The sequence below is a fragment of the Egretta garzetta genome, unplaced genomic scaffold (assembly GCF_000687185.1).
Source record: "Egretta garzetta isolate BGI_Z169 unplaced genomic scaffold, ASM68718v1 scaffold70, whole genome shotgun sequence".
NCBI lineage: Eukaryota > Metazoa > Chordata > Aves > Pelecaniformes > Ardeidae > Egretta > Egretta garzetta.
Window position 1 is genome coordinate 855,583 of NW_009258539.1, and position 6,000 is coordinate 861,582.

Here is a 6,000-nt window from a genome sequence, read left to right on the forward strand (position 1 = left end):
TTTATGTCATGTTTTTTATAAGCTCTGTGGCAAGTTTCCTCAGAAGTAGGCTGAAGGCTTGAGTTTTTAATTGGATCCTACCTAGGTTTGCATGTGGCAGCTGCTTTTGATGTTTCTGAGAGTGGAATGGCTTCTGAAACTATATTCAATATCTTTCAATTTCTAAAAGTAGTGGGAATGTGATGCACATTTCTACATGCTCAGATTTACTCTGATCAGAAATACGTTGAAAATCTGGCTGTAACATACTTTAAGTTTGTCATCTTAAGTTGGATCTTTCATTTAGTACTGAAAGCACTGACAGCACTCCAGATCTCATATTGTTCTAAACCTGGGGGGCACACATAACTTCCAAAACATTTGGAAACATTTCTTATGATGCCTCATTCACTATGTATGTAAGATGATGCTCTCTCCCACAGCATGTTGCTATTGTGTTCAGCTCTGTAAAGCTAGTAACAGAACTGAAAGAAAAGATGCTTTTAAAAGGTATACGACAATAGTGCTACAGCTAAGAAGGATTCTAATATTTTCCCCCTTCGAAACAGCACGTTCCATTTACATTTGTTACAGTAGAAGCTGTGAGCATGGACAAGGTTGCATGGAGTTATGCGCTAGTAAACCTAATTATTGTTAGTTTTAGTGGCTTCACAGCCTCCTCTTATCTTGCATTGTGAACAGAAGAAAGAAGTGGAATGTTTTTCAAAGGTAGTCTTTGAGTGCATCTGTAACATAAACATGAATGAACATGCATATTCCTTGTAGGTGTTCCGCGTGGACTTCTACAGAGAGGGGACATAATAGCAGTAGGTGAAACACACGGGTACAAGGTAGTTCTTTTTTCCACTTCAGTCTCCACTAAATTAATGTAGCATTTGACTATGCCATTGGACCACTTTTACTAAACCAGAAGTGAATATCCTTCTGCACAGGAGTGGAAAAAAATGAGCTTAATTTAAACCCATTATTTAATTTTGTTTAATTATGAAGTGGGTTTCCCCTTCTCTCCCTACAAATAATAGTGGAATTTAAACAGAAATGTTAAATTAGTGGGGTGTTACATTAAGATACACTTCACATTGAAAGTGAGACATAGTAAACTTGGGTCATCAATAATTGTTTTGTTTCCCATAACAAAATGTGCCCAGCTCCTTGCAGTTCATAAATAATTGTCAGTTCTGCTTGTTCTTTCTTGTTCTTTTTTTTCCTCCTTCTTAATTGTGAATCAAGAATTTGTGTTTAAGACTTTTTTTTTTTTACACTAATGTGGCCATGAGTGATTCTAGTAGAGCTTGCTTTCCTTTTTTTGGCATGTTCTTCAAGTGTCTTCCTTTTCACCCTATTGCATACACTGACTTCAGAATTTTTTCTTTCTTTTTTATTTAATCTTTTAATCACATTCTTCTCGTCTTTTTCTGAGTTGCATCTTTCTGCCTGCAATGACATTTGTGCAGCAATGTTTACTCTTCTCTGATTTAGCCACGTGGGTCTGTGATTTTAAGCCTCTCTCCTGTTACTGAGACCCAGTGCCAAATACCAAAATTAGCTTATTTAAATCCAGTTACAAAAAGGTATTAGCTCTTCAATTTGTCTCGCTGATTTAGTATGCATATACAGGCTTTTACTTGAAGGTGATGTAATGAATGTTTGCTGTGATTGTTCAGTTTGTCTGAATCCATGACATCCTTTAATGTAACATACTCTGTAGTTATTAAAGGTGTGAAGGGCTTCAAGATTAGTGTTGGCAACAAACTTAATAGAGTGTTGCTTAAGCTTTAAATGTCTTGAAGAAACTGAGGCTCATGCAGTTATTTTTAAGTTATTGCATCTTAAATAAACAAATCTTCAAATAACTGTTAAATAGGCTAATAAGGCTTATCTGGCCTTCACCATGTTTATGCTATAAATAGATCTAAAGCCAGTCCTTGGCAGCAGGCTGCTTAACAGGCTTCTGTGTGGCTTTACAGCTAGAGCTGTGTATGTCTGGGAGACCCACCTGGTGAGTAAGCTCACTTCTTAAATGGACCTTTTTTTTCAATGGTGAAAGTAAATATGAAAAGAAATAAAATTTATAGTCATGGGAAAAGAGGGAGGGGGCTGGATCCATTTAGTGATTTTAACTCTTCTAAAGTCTTCAGGAGTTAACAGCATGCCTGTGCTACCTCAGTAATTAGATGAGTAAGTTGATCGTCAAATATCCAAGGGGTGTTCTGTTTTTCTCTGAGTATACTGCACTTAAAGCATCACAGTTGGTATAACTTACAATTTCCTCAGTGGTTGAAAAAGACATCAATAGAAATTTGATATGTAAAAAAGCAAGAAGGATCACCTGCTCCAAACTTGCTACTCAGGAAGAGTAAACATAAAGTACCCTTCCCATAGTTAAATTATACTTGAGCATGTGTCCCAATTTAGGGCACAAATAAGGTAATTGGAAAGAATGTTCTCCAAACTTGCTACACTGGAATGGGAGATGAGATATCACCTGGACTGTTTTAGATACATAGTTTAAATTTTTAGGGAAATGTTAAAGTAAGGGGGGGGCAGATTGAAATAATTTTCTTACTGAGAGATAGAATTTAAAAATATTTTTCAGGAGAGCATGTTATGATTTCTCTCATTTAAATGATCTTGTAGGCATTTGATGTACAATTAGGTCTTTATAAAGAATGTAGGTTTAGATTCATTTCTGAATCTGCTTAAAATGAGTATATGTACATATATATAAGTGGCTGAAATGCTTCAAAATTCTTCTCTGTTATGCGTTGTCCATAAAAATAAAAAACCAAGATATGTATTTGAGATGATACACTGCACACTGTAATTGTTTTATGCAAAGCAGCATGTCTTGTTTTCTGCACAGTACAGTGACAAATGGAGGGAGGGATTTCATGAGACACAAAGCAGTTTCTTGATTAACAGTGCCAAGATTTCTGTTTGACTGCTGGTAGTACTGAAACCTGTTATATGCTGCCTGTAAGCTGGTTGTGCTTTTGTGCCTAATACTGCACTTGGTTGTAGTAACCGCTTGCTCAGAAGTATTGACCTCTTAGGACATTAGGCATGTTTCTGATTTCCAACCCAGTTACACAGAACTTTAATTTTAAAACGAAGTTACTGAAACTAACGGCTTAGAAACTGATAGTATCTCGTTATGTTTGTGAGCTGAAAAATAACTAGTATGACACCAAATAACAATTTGGGGAAAGCTGGGGGGTTTTCTCCGTCTTCCTTTGTGCAGAGACTGTTGTTAATGCATTTGATCAATGTTATTAGCGCATTTCCTCTGAACATAATTTGTTTGTGGTTAAGGTGATGGCTATAGCCTTAATGTTAGCCATGATACGGAAAATTCTATTACTCTATAACAAAACTCTTTTGTAACATAATTCTGGCAAAGACTTTTAATATTGGTACATAAACACAATTAATTTCATGAGCACATTTCCCCCCTCCCCAATTCTGAAAAGTACTGCTTTTGCAAATACGGGGTGAAATAAAGAAATTACTTTCATTAGTAATTGGAGAATATATTATTTGGGCATTTTACTTAGAACTTTAATTTTCTTCCACTGTTAGATAAGTGAGAAATAAAAAAGATACAAATTTCTCAGACTTGGCCCTACATTGATATCACCATGCACAGTATCCTACAGTTGTGTTCTGTAGTATGTAGCCTGTATGTATGTAAATATAGTTTGTAGGATATCTAATTGTGTCTCTTTGAAAAATGTCAAATACAAATTTGTTGGAAGGTTCATCTTGGAACATTACAAAAAATTAACTTTGACATTGCTTTCTTGCATTGTCTTGGGAACCCCATGTACTTAAAGTTGAACCATATTAGGTATTTTGTGAGGCTTGAACTTTTCCAAGAAGCATAGGACTATGTGTTGTTTGCTTTACATGTTTCCCCAAACTGATGTATTTTACCATATATATTATATCACCAATGTGATCTTTGTACAAAATACACATGCAAGAGATACTAAGGACAGGAGCATCACTAGCAGAGGCAAATGAGTGTTATAATTAATCAGGTTCTATAATTTTGGAAATGGTGTAACTTATTGATGTGGGCAATGCTTAAGTGAGTTTATCCTGCATGTAGTAATGCTTTATAGCACAGTGCTTAAACAGTAATTTTAGTGGTTTCATTTCTTTTAAGGTTCTCTGAAACCAAGGTTGTGGCCTGAGCAGATGCTACTTATGAATGACCAGAACGTTTTCAATTAAGTGAAAACAGAAATGAAATAATTTCCAATTCAGCTACCAGTGAGCAGCAATTCTTTAAAACAAAACAACAGTGCTACTGTTTTTGATTGCAAGCACAATGGTGTAAGTTAGACACAATGACAACGTTCTCAACAACTTTCTTAACTCTGAATTTTTCTTCTTTATAACTTTAACTGTAACTGCTTTACTTATATTCCTTATGGATCTGTTAATCTTTCTGTTCAAAACCGAAGAATAATTTGAGATAGTGCATAAAAGTAGATGCAAATATGTACCAAAACACTAACAATCGTTAAAGTGCCTGTGGAATTCCTGTGCATTTTCCAGGTAACTTTCTTTATTGCATGCTGTAAAAAAATTGCTGTACTACTCTTGTGTATTATAATAAACTGATCTCCATACATCTTCTCCAACAGCTAAAATACATCTCAAAGTAATACTGAAATGCTTTCCTAAAAGCATTATTAAAAGCACTTTTTATAATATTTCTGCGCATGAACTGTGACCTAAATGTTAGTCTGTTTAAAAACAAACAAAACCAACAAAAAACTCTACAATAAAACAACCAAACCACCCCCCCAACAAAACCAAACAACCCCCCCAACAAAACAAAACCCCACAAACACACACAACATAGTCCTACCCCCTCCCCCCACCAACTAATACACGCTTTGTGTTGAAGAGCCACATTCCCTGCGTACTGAAGTTCTACAGTGGCTCAAGTAATGAAATAACATTAAGTGAATATGGTGACCATAAGGAATATGTTCTATGTATTTAGTTTTAAATGTGTCTCAAATTAAACTACTGTGCTCTGCAAGAGGCTTTATTTTGTTGTGGCTGTTAAGACTAGCATCTTATTTTCTGTGTGTGATATGCAGACTATGATTCTCTAATCTCCTCTTTTGTTAACAGTGTATAGCTTTTTTAGCATGTCCATGTCACTGACAGATGGTTAAAACTGGACCAGAGGAGAGAGTGCCCTGCTTTGTGTTGTTTGATGTGATTGTTCCCGTCTGTGAAAATTTGAGAGTTAATGAGAGCTACTTAATTCTGTTTCTGAGACTAAACTAACAGTACCTAGAATATTTACCAGTTAAAACAAATGTTTTGGCCTTACGTTTTGTGTGTGTTTTGGGAATTTAATATTGTTAGAATAACTGCTTGTTCATGCTAAAATATTCTAACAAAATTGGAATGCAATCAGTAAAATGCATGTTGTTAGGGGATTAGAGTTACATTAAACTCTACTGTCAGAACTCATTAGAGGAAGTATTGTCTGAATGCTTTTTTAAACCTGTATGAATAGGACTTACATAACTTCTTCCTGCGAACACTATTCTTTCATAGCTCTTATGGTCTAAGCATATTATGCTATTGTTAGAAGTATTTGCTTATTTTCTTTAATATTGGTAACAGAAAGGCTATCATTCAGATATACAGGCATTTGGTAGATTTCACCATTTCTGGATTATCTCTCACTTTACTCCTGTAGTGAAAATACTTTGGGTAAATTGAGTTACCCCTTGTTCAAATAGAATTCTGTATTTCTTTTCTAAATACATAGAAGTAAATAGAAGTAAACCCCTCCCACTGTAAGAGAAGACCAGGTTTGTGACCACCTGAGGAACCTCAACACACATGAGTCCATGGGACCTGATGAGATGCATCCCACTGTCCTGAGGGAATTGGCTGATGTAGTTGCCAAGCCACTCTCCATGATACTTTAGAAGTCATGGCAGGCAGGGGAAGTCCCTGGGGACC

General features: G+C 35.6%; 1 protein-coding gene across 1 annotated transcript in view; it reads left to right on the forward strand.

The window, feature by feature from the left end:
• The window catches only part of CASK (calcium/calmodulin dependent serine protein kinase), a 245,040-nt gene that overhangs the window by 49,600 nt on the left and 189,440 nt on the right, over positions 1–6,000 (forward strand). The gene's annotated exons all lie outside the window — the stretch shown is intronic.